General features: G+C 37.9%; 1 protein-coding gene across 1 annotated transcript in view; it reads right to left on the bottom strand.

Annotated features, from left to right (window-relative positions):
- Window positions 1–1,679: 1,679 nt before the first annotated feature.
- The window catches only part of LOC122807137 (ninjurin-1-like), a 514,013-nt gene continuing 500,944 nt past the window's right edge, over window positions 1,680–14,748 (bottom strand). The window contains exon 4 of the mRNA XM_044078143.1: window positions 1,680–3,395. The gene's annotated coding sequence lies outside the window, so the exon portion shown is untranslated. The remainder of the gene's footprint in view (window positions 3,396–14,748) is intronic.

Here is a 14,748-nt window from a genome sequence, read left to right as displayed (position 1 = left end):
ATTCAGCATTTTGAAGTATCGAACATATGAAGTAGATCCCTGTGACTATAACTGCTTGTACTATTCATTTAGGGAAGCATTAAATAGACTACAAGAGATGACAAAATCATACAGAAAAGCAGGAAAAGAGATCCAGGCCATATTTTTGGGCAGAAAACTATATATTAAAAATGAAGGAAACGGCATCAAAGATCACGTTCCAATATTCTATGAACATAAACATATTGCATAGTTAAGTTACATTTCAGTAGGAGTCAGCAATAACATAAAGTTATAGTTTCAATCATGACTTTTTTAACATTAACCACCACTAAATAACCATTACAAATAGTGACAAGAAAAAAAGGACAAGCTGGAATTACACCGACTGTGGAAAATGCTGTCTCTCTATACCAAAGACAATATCATACATTCCAGCAGCTACATCTGAAAGTCTTGGCTATAGTTCTGTATAGTCCTGCTTATCTTACAAGAAGGAATAATCAATGACAAAACACAAACAGTGAGAAATAATATGCTTCTCATGTTCTTACTTTGTTATTTATCATGACTATGACTAATACTTGAAGCTGAATATGTAAACGTGTAGATTTTTCAATGCTATTTTGTGACAGTATCAAGATAATGTTATTCACTACTGTGGGAACAGTTGCTGTTTTCATACAAATCCAATTAAGCCTTGGGAAACAGAAGAGTCATACATGCCAAGGTATCAGGGCCATAACAAGGGCCTTCTGGCAGTCTGTACACCTCCCTCTTGAGGAGCATAAAAATAAATAATACATAAATAAAATAACTCCTCTCCTCAGAGTTGAGGAACAGGAAAAGCAGGTTCTTCTTTCTCAACTGCAGTAAACCACTTGCTAGAAATGCAACAGTTTGTTACTTTCTAAACCCTACACACACACACACACACACACACACACACACACACACACACACACACACAGAGCACTGAAGTTTTCCAGATGTGTTTACAAAGCACTATCGACATTCACTTCTGAATGATGATACTTCACTAACACATACACAGAGCACAGTGCTTCAGCAGTAGTCACAATAGCAGTACCAGCATTCAGAAATGGAAAGCCAGTACTGAACTATCACCCAATGACACCATATGCACAGGCTGGCTGTCCTGGCAAGGCTTCTAGTGCCATCCTTAACTGTGACATTATTTATTTATATTTGTTGACTGGGTAAATGGACTCATCTACTGTCCTGGCTTAAACTGCCAATACTATAACATGGGATTAGTAATGCATGTTTTACACACACACATATATATATATATATATATATATATATATATCAGGAAAATCTGAGGTGCATACTTTTTTATGAGTGATTTTTTTTTAGTAGTGTTGCAGAAATGCTGTTGTTGAAAATTGGGCTCTTTTGTCATGACACTTATGAGTGTCAATCACAAAATCACATTTTACTTAAGCAGCTTGTAACAGAAACCACTTCCATAGGTCATAATCAATGTATTAATTCAAACTCACTTTGCACCTTGTTGATGAGTTATAGAACTGGTTTAATTCATTTTGGACAGCTGTTTGTTTATTCAGCTACCCTAGCAAGTGTTTTCATATACATAATTTCTACATTTCCGTTTTCACTCCTAGATTACTAAACATGGCTTGCTAATATGCTCAAATGACTATACAAAAGCCAACTGAATGTCCCAAACTTGCAAAATGTCTTTATTTAAGAAATCATACAGTGTTGTAATAAAAGCTTGTTAAAGAACACAAAGGTCCTGTCAGTCTGATAATAAAGGAGAGTAAAACAACTATTACATTTTCGCTCTGGAATGCATTTTTATTGCATAGAATAGTACGCCTGCCCACATCATCACAGAAATCCCAGCCTTATTACAGGCTCTCTTTTGCTATGTGAAAGAGGAGGAGGAACAGGAGAGTTTCAGTCTGCAGCAACCTTTAAATCACAAGGCTTCACCACATTAACACTGTTTCATCAGCTATGGAATTTGCTACAAGCTCCCATAGTAAGATATCCAGTGAAATACATACTATGGCCATAAAGTGATGCTTCAACTATAAAAATGTTTTATTTCCCCTGATACTGTCACTTACAATTTGTACTAGTGCAGCTGTCCAGCAGTGCAAGAAACTTCTCTTTTGTAAGTAGGCATATGCTATGTACACCATGGAATTTACTTTTTTAAAATCTAATTTATATTGTGCAAAGACATGTGCTACAATATAATTTTAATACATATTTATGCTTACAGATTTTGCTAAATAGTTTCCCATAGAACCATTCTTTTTTAATTTTGAGCTATACTTGAGGGAAGAATCCATTCTAGAAATCAGGAAACAATTCCAAAACTCCTGGCTATGTACATGAGAAACTTGCCTGTTAATCCTGTGGTAACACTTACAAACAGATATGCCCAACTTGTGTTCAACCAGTAATGAACAGCAACTAAGTGTCCATACACACTGTGAATAATACTTTTGGCATGCTCTGCTTCTAAACGTTTAATACCATCTTTCCATTTCAGTATTTGTATATATAAAAAAAAAAAAACACGAAATAGAAAATTGGAATCCTGCTGCAAATTCTAAAGTCTGATCACTCTCTTTTCCATGACCCAAATGAAAAAGTCACATGAAAGTAAAAATGCACATAATGCAGAAAAATTATAATACTAATATTCTAACAATTGAAGTAGTTAATTTCTGCTTTTTAACAGTCACAATGAAACAAGTAAGGTAAATAAAACAAAACCAGTTTAAATATTACAAGTTTTAGTTCCTCCTGATCTTTTTCTTCAATACTTTATAAAAATTCTACATACAGTTTTGCACAATTTTTCAAACAGAAATGAAAACAGAAACAGCTATAATGCTGACAGAAAGTCATAGAAAATGTTATAATCTAGTTTGATAAATACACTTGTATTAAAAGTTTGCAAAAAAATATCTAAAAATGATTTGTGTGCAACACAGAGATTACACATCTATAACTATGATATATGTGACTGAAATGTTACATAAAGGTACTAATAGGTATAAAGCAAGCAATTGTTTGAAAGGTATAAACTGAATGATAACTGATAAAATGTGTTTCTGATGTAGTCCATCTGTAACCGAGTAAGTGAATTAGGAAGAAATTTTCAGAAGGAGTGCACCATCAGCGTATTATATCCTGTCTAATACATGCTGATATTTAGTTCTGTTATTCAGAATATCTTAATACGCAGGCAAAAAGTTTTCTGCAGTGCCTTGAAATAGTTTTTTTACTGGCCATTAAACTGAAGAAAACATCTGCACTTTCATCTTTAGGAATGGAAGGGATATTCCAGTTCTTTCAAGAATGACCTTCCCACAAAAAGTATATTGAGCCTTCAGTGACCAATTACAGACCTAAAATGAAAAAAAAAAAAAAAAACACATATTTTTCATTAGTATTTGGATATACAGCTATCACAGAGATATTTGCAAAACAATGGAACCCTGAAACTGCATGCCTGTAGTACAATTCAAGTTCCTATGGTGCCACAGTGCGGCCCTAACACACAAACAGAATAATGGTAAATCTGAAGCACTGTGAACAGAAAATAATTCACTCATAAGTCAATTACTACTTTTCTGCTGCCTATAAATGATGGCCTTATGACATTATGAAGTACATATGTCACTATAAGTAAGACATCACACAGTCACATGGGCAGTATATCTACACACGTCAACATCAACGCAGGGATGAACGACAGCCTTACTGTTGCAGTGCCAGCCAGGACAGTACTAAGTGGCTACTACTCAATTTCCTTCTTTTGTCGGGAAGGATGGGAATAAAACTCACAATGTGTTTATACTCCAGATGTGGCTGAAGGCTAATTGTTGGCATGTGACATATCTCAAGAAAGAAAATGGTGTTGGAAACGTCTAAAGCAGAGGCAAGAATAACTGGGAATATGACAGCATAAGTCCCCATCACATTACTAAACTATAAATGAATATGAACGTGAGAGTACAGACAACCTGTGATACCACTGCACTTAATAACAATGGGAAAGTTAGGGCATATACTGCAATATAATCTCCCTGATGGCTACTTATTGACCCCAATCTCCACTACTGTCCACAAAAGTTGGGTTATCAAAAGATGAATCTCCAGTATAAAGAAGGGATCCCCAAAATTGGTGATGTAGGGACAAGGTCAATATGAGAAAGTTAACAGGCCAGGAGGTGGTGCACCACAGCAGGAACCAAATGTACATCACAATTCTGATTTTATGAGAGAGTTTCACGCTATTATGTAAAATTTATATGAGGTGAAATTTTAAATGTTTTCTAGCTAAGGGGAAATGCAGCAAAGTTTAGAAAGTGGAAAGTTTCAAAATCTTGCTATAATTACTGTGCCCAACACTCTGTGATATCTTTATACGGAATCTTTACATAATGAAATTCCAAAATATTTCAACAGTTTTGATTCAGTCATATAACTGTGATTTCTGTCCTTCAATTCAACCTAGAGTTTTCTAAATGTACTGAAGTTTCTCTTAAAGTTAGAGCCATGTTTAATTACATAAGTTAATATAGTGCTAAAAGCAGTGTATTCACATGTTTTCAACCTTCACCGTGTAGGTCTTGCATATATAAACCTACTGCTACAAAAACATGAGAAATTGCTCCTCTTTCCTGGCATTTGAGATTTAAAAAAAATAATGTTATAACTTTAAAACTTCCATTTTATATAATTAATCAAAAAATGCTGCAGTGGTGTCTGTTGTACAATAAATTTACAGTTTCAGAGGGCCCATACTTTTCAGAAATTATCCTGAGTTGACATTCTTGATGATTTATTAGTTTTAATATTTTGGCACTATGATCTTAATATGGAGTAAGAAATGCTATAACACTGAAATATTGAAGTGTCTTCAGAATGGATTCTTATGTGCAGTGATAATATCTTGTTTTTGTTAGAACAAGAACAGGCTGCAACAATCTGACTGTGCACAGTCGAAGGGCTTGTGAAAGTACTGCCTTTTAAATATTGTGTGGCTATTTACTTGATTCTAGGTGGGCAATACACTAAGCACCATCTCCTCATATCAGGATCCTTCACTCTGCATCTGTAACTCGACCTCATGGAATAACAGGTCTGACTGTGTAGTCAGTTTTTTTTACTTCTCGCTTCAATGTTCAGACTGTGATCTAAGGGACTGCAGTTGAAGTAGAGAACCACATGTTTACTGTTTAACTGGCTCTACTAATCAAGGGTATCATCTGAGCTGCCTTCACTGTAATTACAATATGTGATGGGACAGTCGGCAAAATGCCTGTCTCTACACTGCTAACATGAACTAGTCCCGATAAACAATGTAAGGCTTTCAACACCATTAAGTTGTGTTTAAATACTTCTGATTTTCATTCTACCATCCTGTAAGTAGTAAATGTGGTGGAAATCAAGTTTTGGCATTACCATAACAGTCTCTACAATATTAACATAAACTGGACCTGATGAGGAACATAAGGATTTCATCACAACAAACTGATTTAAATATTAAAAAAAAACTAGATCAAAGGAGAAGTATGGAAGCACTTACTTCCAAAAGGAGTTCTCTCTAAAATATCTACTTTTATAATGAGTACTTTGCACAGTGGTACCTATCTCTAGACAATCAATTTGCTGTAATCCATTAAACTTGGGTTGACTGTGAAGCACTACACACACACACACACACACACAAAAAACTGTGGTGTGTGCATCTACATGGTCCCATGTAAAACTGTTATACTGAACACTGCCCCCACCTAAGGACTTGGCATCCAAGTTCTACTATTTCAAGATGCTGCCTCTATGGTAACCTCTTCAGGAACAAATTTAAAATACATGGAATGGTTATGTGTCAAAGACACATCACCCTGGATGTGTAGTATCAAATCCCGCCCTCAACCTTCCCATCTCATAGGTTCATAGGATGATACTAGGCTATTGGCCAGGAGGCCCTTAAAAGCCTATCCAAGAATTTCACCCATGTTCCCACAAAGTCACCACCTGTTTTCCCTGTCCAGCAGGGACACAGGTGGGATCCCAGGGGGTATATTTTCTGTTTCCCATCCAGTCGTCCATGTTCCTCTTAAAGAGGACTGGTGAGGTACTCTGCTTGACATGGAGAGGAAGTCTATTCCACAGATGGGGAAGTTGTTGGGACACATATCTATCCCGCCAACAAGTTGTATTAATGTACAGTGAAATTAAACATAAATGGCCACCATGGCTATAGGCAGAGTTCAATAAACAAAAAAAACTAAAAAACGGATATACACAGTTAGATATACATGCCGACCTTGTGTTAGCAAACGGGGAATCGAATTATGTTTTGAAGGATAATGTTTTTGCTAAACATATCGTTTACTATAAATGGTTTGTGGGTGACATATTTTTATTAAGGGATGGTCCACATACATTGTTGAATAGTTTTGTTGAATGCCTTCACTCTACAATGTCCTTTTTACGTTTTAGTTCTAAGAGTTCTGTGAATCGATAGAATTTTTGAATGTTCATACACAGAAAGATATGCTGGGTTATTTTAAGACTGAAATATATAAGAAGCAGTGTAAGAAGACTTCTTTTTTTCATAGATAGAGCATGCATCCCCAACATGTCTATAAGAATGTGTTGTGTGGTCAGGTTTTGAGGACTATGAGATTACATAACGATGAAACTACACTTGAGGGTGCGCTTAATGACCTTAAGTCAGAGTTTTATTAACTTTTTCTAGTGATGTGAGGTTGGTATGTGAAGTTATTAAATGTAATTGGGGTATTTTACGTACAGACGTTGAATTAAGAGGTAAGGTTGGTGATACCCTTGCTTCTCTTTTCATAATAATTTATCACTCAGTAGGCAGTTATGTTATGGGCGTAATGACTCCAGCAAGCATGCTGTGTTGTCTGATCATAGAGGAACATCTATATTCCAACTGTTATTTAACACATCCAATTTTGGATCATCTTCTAATTCTTTCGGCCACAGCGGATCACCTGTCCACTCATGACTGGCAGTGGAGTTTTATGGTGTTGAGGTGCCAACCTGACGCCCAAACTTCCACAGAAGGCACACACATGCACACACTCAAACCTAGGGTCAATTTAGAGTGTCCAGTCAACATACAGCATGTCTTTGGGATGTGGGAGGAAACCCACGCAACCACAGGGAGGACATGCAGACACCGCACAGAAGGCACCCCAGCCGAGGATCAAACCGGAGAACCTCTTGCTGTGAGGCAGCAACGCTAACCTTTGCACCACCATGGCCGGCCATCCAATTTTGGATCATAAAGTAGAATTTTATTTCTACGTTGATTGACTAGAAATGTTATTTATTATGCTTTCTGTGTGACCATAGCTGGCCTTAGGCATAGGCCAACTAGGCGGCTGCCTCTGGCACCGATCTAGCAGGGGCACTTTTCCAGTATTTATTTGGTATAGTTAGACCAGGATGGGAGCACCAGTTAGTGTGGTGGGGGCGCCATGAAGCCCTTTTGCCTAGGGCACCAGTTGACCTAAGTTTCGCTCCTGTGTGTGACCTGTCATGTGTTTTACATTGGAAAAACTAATCGCTGTTTGAAGGATAGAGTACTTCAACATCTTAATGATATTAGGAAAGAGAAGCTTAATAATGCACTAGCCCAGCATAATCATGACTATGGTAATAACCATAGTTTTCGTTTTTTTGTTTTAGAATTAATATCAGCCAATGCTCATGATGGTGATCTGAAGAATAAGAGTGAGGTCAGGGAACTTCACTATATTTTACATCTCAGTGGTCACAAACCACCAGACATTAATGCTAGTAACTCTTTAAAATCTGTTTTGAAGGCATGGTCACTCTGACACTGATATGGAGTCTGTTTTACACTATGTATTGTCACTGGGATGTAATCATTTGGTCTATATAAGTTTTTTTATATTTTACTGTAATTGCATTGTTTACATACTTTAGATTGTATGCAGATAATATGTGCTGTATTAGGATGGCATCTAATGGATATTTGTATATATGTATCTGTTACTTTTTTCCATGTGACTTGTGGATTGATTATTTAAATGTGAAGTTATTTGAATTGCTTTAGGTCTGATGAAGTGGACATTGATTATCAATGAAAGCGGTTACCTGTTTCTATTGCTTTGTTATTAAATATTGCTTCTAACTGTCTATATCCATTTTTTATTTATTTTGCTTATTGAACTCTGTCTATAACCATGGTGGCAGTTTGTTTTATTTCTCTGCAGTTAGGCTGATGAGCCTATAATTGCCTGGCTCCACCTTTGTCCAGAGGGATGACAGTGGCTGTCCTCCATTTTGCTGGGACGAAGCCGGTGCAGAAGCTTTGGTTGAACAGCGTGCTTAGTGGTGCTGACAGCTCTGCCTGAATTCATGTAGGACACAGCCAGGGATGTTGTAGGGTCCCATGGAGCTGTAGTTTTTGCCTTTCAGAGGGCATTAATAACCTTCTCCCTGTTGATGAGGGCAGGTGCTGGGGATGTCCTGGTTTACTAATGGGAGGACATGGGGGTGAAGTTTTAACTAAACCTGTCTGCCAGCAGGTTGGCTATATCTATGGCATTTGTGTATGTAGTATTCTCGACCACCAATTCACAGCAGATTTGGGAGTTACCTTTGAGGCTGTGGACGTATGCAAAGAAGGCCCTGTGATTGTCCTTAGTGGATATGACCAATTTGTTTGGACTCGAAGTTAACCTTGGAGGATTTCACCAGTGACCTTATTTGCTTGCTCAGGTAAAGGAGAGATTGCTTCCAACTTGGCACCTGCTCCTTCTTGGTCCTGAACAGCATTTGTTTCCTTTTATTATAGAGTCTGTTTATTGCCGCTGTCCACCAGACAGGTTTACTCTTCCTTGAGGAAGATGACTTGGTCCTCTCAGATATTGCGGAGTCCATGCAGCTATACAGATGCTCATATACTTTTTTGGTGTAGGCTTGTACATTAGTGCTTGATTCAACTGAAGGGAAGGTGGCTGTGAAGCTGCTTATATCTTTTCCCAGGAGGTTGTAAGCAGCTTTGGAAAAGTTTTTTTTGTTTGACCCTGGCAGGCAAGGGGGGCAGTCAGGGGAGATGGTGACTTCAAAAGTGATTGCTTTACGGTCGGATCTTACCAAGGAGGATGACACTGTAGGGGTGCTACAGTGGCTACTCATGTTGGTTAGTATCAGGTCCAGAATATTTTCACCTCTTGAGGGGGTGTTGACCAGCTGATCCAATGCATTGGCACTGATGAAGTTGAGGAATCTCGGGGCATTCTTGTTTGTGCTGGAATAGGTCTTTCACTCTATGGCTGGGTAGTTAAAGTCACCCAGGATCAGGGTAGAGGGTTGAATCTTGATGTATTTAAGTAAGTCTAGATATGTTGAGCAGGCCTCCTGAGTCATGGTTGGAAGTCTGTAGTTAGCTATGATTTGAATAGGTATTTTGTCAATAGTTAACTGCACCTGGAGTGTCTCCTGTGCGTCATACTGTTTGACCAGCCTGGAGGTGTGTATGTCTTTGATAAATATTGAAAGTCTACCTCCTTTGGCTTTGTAAACCTTGGTTTGGGGTCTAAATGTATGGTAGGACAAGTAACCTGGAAAGGCTGGGGTGCTCTCTGCAGCTTTGGCCCAGGTTTCAGTGACTGCACAAATATCAGCATCTTCCAGGGTAAGGAATGCTTGCAATGAGTGCAGTTTCATGTGAAGACTCCTAGCGTTTAGCAGCATGACCTTTAAATTTTGTTTAGAAGAATTTTTCACGTTGGTAATTTTGTCCTCATGACTTTGCCTATAAAAGGCACTATGGGGGGAGGCATGAGCCTTTGCTAGAAGCCTGAAGCCCAGGGGAGACAGATGAAGGCCATCTCTGGCAAAGCATCTTGATCTGTCAATCATGTCCTCCCAGGCTGTCAGGTACAGGATCCCCTTGGAATGACACCAGAAACTAAGCCAATTGTTAAAGTCAATCATTTTCTGTTTGTACTGAGGCATCATTCTGGGTGATGGTATGATGCTGCTTAAGGCTAGGGACATACCTGCCTGGAACACATATTCAGCCTCTCTTCATATAGTACAGAGAGATACATCTCAAGTCATTCACACCAACATGGACTATGACAGAGTCATAACAGAACCTGTTGTTGAGAGACCAGACTGCGTGAGTAATATGGCAGATTCTAGCACCTGACAAGCAACTTATTGTGACTTTCCCCTTGTTTAGCCTGGTGAGCGGCACATCTGTGTGTCTCATGACAGTCTCTCCTATGAATAGTATGTTGGGTTTGTGGCTGGGCCTTAGAGGCTGTAAGACAGGCATGTGTACCATGTGTGGTGCTTGTGATGTGCCTGTGTGCTTTTGGCTCAGAGGTCTCTTTTGTTTAGGTATGTTTTTGTTGAGAACCTCCACATATGTAGGAATGTACTGTACAGGTGTGGGTGGTGTTTGTGCAGACAACCTTCTCAGTGCCATATGTACTGGCTTGTAATTGAGATAGCAAGGATTCTAGGATCTTAATGTAATTGCATCTCTCACATATTGTGTTCCTAGGTGGTAGAAGAAGAGGGCTGTCTGTGTACATGAGGCAGTTGCTAGACTGTCTCAGGATGCCCATATCAATAAGTTTAGCAGGAGAAACCACAGGAAATTGTCCATCCATGGTTGTCAGAATCTGTAGAAGAGAAGTAAAGGATGGTAGAGTGGGTGCTATCAGAATAGAGTACCTACAGGTGTGAGTAGGGCTGGATAAAATCACAGTAGTTGGGAGAGAGGGAGTCAGTTACACAGGAGTGCTGGTATTGGAAAAAAATGCAACTGAAATACCTAGCGATAGGTTAAAACAGTGCAGTGGTAGTGCAGTGCCAAATGAACAAAGAAGCGCAACACCCTGCAAACTTTAACATCACAGCAAAAGACAACACCACTATATACCCAACAACTGAACACACCAAATTGCTAGGAGTGGAAATAGACAAACTAAAATTTGACATTCACATATCCATGACCATAAAAAAAAGTTCACAAAAAAGTAGGAGCGTTATACAGGAATAAGCAACTTCTCACCAAAGCAGCAAATATTTCAATAGCAAATTCCCACCTTATCTCTACCCTACTACATACCTCTCCAATATATACCAACCTAAGGCAATGCGATCTAAACAAGCTAGAGACCTGCTACAACAACATTGCCAAATTCACCACAGGGGCATCCTACCGTAGTCACCACTGTCTCTCACTTGCTGAACTGGGCTGGCTTGAACTCCCTCACCTCCATCAGTGGTATCAACTCTCACTCACCCACAAACTAGTAAACCATCCTCTAAATGTCCCATCCCTCCAGAATCTACTCCAACCCTATCGCACCACCAGACCACTAAGATCCAGCAACAAAAATCACTTGCAGATCACTAAAGCCAATAACTCTGCTGGTGAAGCACTACTCTCTTGCACCATAGCCAAATTATGGAACTCCCTTCCACCCACAATTACCTCCGTACCATCATGCACCCACTTCAAAACTTTACAAAAAGCGCACCTAAAAACATGCTGGCTATGCCCTTGCAACTCCCACCACCCTATCCAACCACTACCTTTTTTTCCACTCCACTAACTACCTTGATTATAGTAAGCTCAGATGCTCATAAGCCTAGTACTTATTATACAGCAGGAACTTCTTATTGTAACATTTGTTAATGTCTGTTATGTACTTCACAGATAAAGATTATAGTTGTCTACTGATGTACTATGTTCTTCATCTGTAAATATGTTGTAATTGTTAATCGCTATGTAATCTAATGTAACTACTGTGTGTTTATTTTAACTGTGGAGCTTTTCTCCCCGAGCCTCTGCTGAAAATGGACCTATGTCCAGTCGGACACTCCCGGTCAACAAATGTAAATAAATAAATAAACACAGCATATAAATACCAGAAAAGATGAAAACATTTAGAAGCTCAAATTACTGCCCAATCCTGCTATCCCCTGCTCTTTCAACCAATCGCTTGTGCTAGAGAAGGTCAGGCAACCCTGTTAATCTCACTAACAGTGAAGACAAGCCACCACCAGCAGAAGATGGCTTCCATAAGCATAGAAAACTCAACAAGCAAAACAACCAGGCCTAGATAACAGCACGCCTCTATCCAGACTATGCTACCTGACTAGAACACAGAAACATCACAAAAATGCAGTTAGAGCACTCACAAACAGAAAATACAACTCTCAGTATGACAAAGTAGTTATCAGTTAAGTAATTCAATAAAAATGCAATTACAGTAATGAAACACTATCTAGCAATGAAATACAGTTAAAACAGTACAGAAATGCAGTGAAACAGGAAAAAAAAGCTTTATAATAGTGCAAAATGTAGTAAATTAGCTGTATAGCACAACTATAAGCGTAATCTCAAGAGCAAATTTCCTGACTAAACAGTCAGGAGTGTACAGAGTGTTCTGTGTTATTTGTCTATAACAAAAAATAATGTAAATAAATACAAATCATATAAAAGTAGATTAAATTAATAACTTAGTGAAATTGTTCAGTCAAATGCATATCCTCGACCAGCTTGTCAAAATAATAAAAACATAGCTCGCTAGACAGAGGCTCTACAGTAAAATGTAAAAAAAAAAAAATAAAATAAAATAAATAAAAATAATCACATATAATCACGGCATTAGCAGCAAGGACCACCATTTACTAAGTACAATATATTGATCCTTTGCATGTACAGACTGCAGACATTACCTTAACAATGTATTCAGTAAGTAGGTACATGTACAGTATAGATACATTTGCATCTTTTAAGAAAACAGCATAAATAAATACAAATCACATAAAAGTGCATTAAATTAATAACCTGCAGTAACTTAGTAACATATACAGCACACTTGTTCAGCAATGCATATCCTTGACTCACATTTTTACAGAAGAAAAATAGTGCTAATTTTTCCCAATAAATTAATGTGATTATGAAAACAATAATAATAGTTACTGCATGTTTATTGCAATCACATACTAGGTATCTGACCAGGTTGACAGCTCAGGAGAGCTTGGCCATTTCCTTACTTTGACAGTGGTTACTCTCTAACTGAAGCCATAAGGTGGTGCAACTTTGATAAATAACACACATATTACGCTGCAGAGCTCTACAGGAGTGTGCCTTAGCAAGTCCTTCAAGGATCATGTTGTACTTAATTTAACATAATATAGAGAACTAGCTTCTTACAGTCTCCTTAACCAAAGGTAAGTCTTCATTCCCTTCATAAGTGGCAAGAAGAAACGGTTGCATTTCCTTGGGTTTTTAGAAAATACCTAAAAAACACTGGTAAAAATTAAAAAATTAAAACCAAAATTTGAAACAAGCAGCCCCTTTTATCTCATAATTTGTAAAATAAAAGTGTAGCCATGTATGTCAGGTAAAATGAGTAAGTAGGAACTTGTGAAGTGTACTTTATCTGAGGAATAGGACAGTTCTGATTCATAAAGAACAAGAACAAATACTTTGAGTAACTTCAAGCTTAAATTGTGATTTTTTTCTTGTAGTAGTTCTCATTCCCTTCAAGACACTGGGACAACTATGAACAAAAAGGCTCCACTGGGAATAAGAAGTGCACCAAGCTCTCAGGCTGAAAGTCACATTGAGTACAGTTCTGACTCTCACTGTTGATTCAATAATGGTTTAAGGGAAATGTGCATGCCATTTGCAAGTGTTGTGTGCCCAGATCAGTGCACTACAATCAAACTACTTATTAAAGAACAGAAAGCAAAATCACTGGAATGGAGCACTGCCTTACCTGAGACAAACAACTCATTCAGGGATTATGTTCAAGTAACTGACAGTTAAGTGATTAAGTTCTGTTTTGGTAAACAAAATAAGACAAAAAAGGCACAAACACAAAGTCACAAAAAACAAAACAAAAAAATATATATATATATATATATATATATATATACACACACACACACACACACACACATCCACCATGTAAGGAAGATTCCTAGCTCCCCACCTCTAAGATGGCAAGTTTCAAACTAAACACATCATGGAAAAGATGGCTATTCCTCCTTGACTGCAAATTTGGAGACAAATATTTCTGGTTAGTTATTGTCAACATACAATGACATACAAATCCACACTCAGTGAAGACAACTAATGCGTGGTTATATTTTGAAATACTTCACTGAATAGCTACTGAACGTGATACAGAATTGCTACTCAGTGAGTTTGTCAAACTATGTTAAAACAGTCTGTACATTTATTCTGCATCTATTTGCTCTTCACAATGATTATTTGTATGTATAATGGACAAGTCCTTACAATCCATTGTTTATTCAGATACCAAATAACTTACACTGCCTGTCCTAATAATGAGGTCAGACACAAATGCACTCGCAGTCAAAAATCCTCTCTCCATTTCTTTGAGGGTGATGTGAAGAGATCAAGTCCTTTTTAAAACCCAGCTGCACAGATTTGAAAGATATCCAGAAGACCTCCTCAGACATAGTCTAAGGTATCTGTTGACAGGAAATGGATTAAGTTTGGAAGAGAAGAAGGATACATCTGTTAGAAGCTGCCAGGTGATCTTACCATGTCAAGTCTTTTATAATTGTCAACTGAAATGATTTAATCTAGACTGTTTAAAGGTTGAGTCCAAAGAATTTTAGAAGGTATGTTCTGCATGGTGATCTGGCCGGGTAAATAAAAATGAACTTCATATAGTGCAG

This window comes from Protopterus annectens, chromosome 7.part0 (assembly GCF_019279795.1).
Source record: "Protopterus annectens isolate FY-2018-M chromosome 7.part0, PAN1.0, whole genome shotgun sequence".
Taxonomy (NCBI): Eukaryota; Metazoa; Chordata; order Ceratodontiformes; family Protopteridae; genus Protopterus; species Protopterus annectens.
This window is presented reverse-complemented; position numbering and strand designations above follow the sequence as displayed.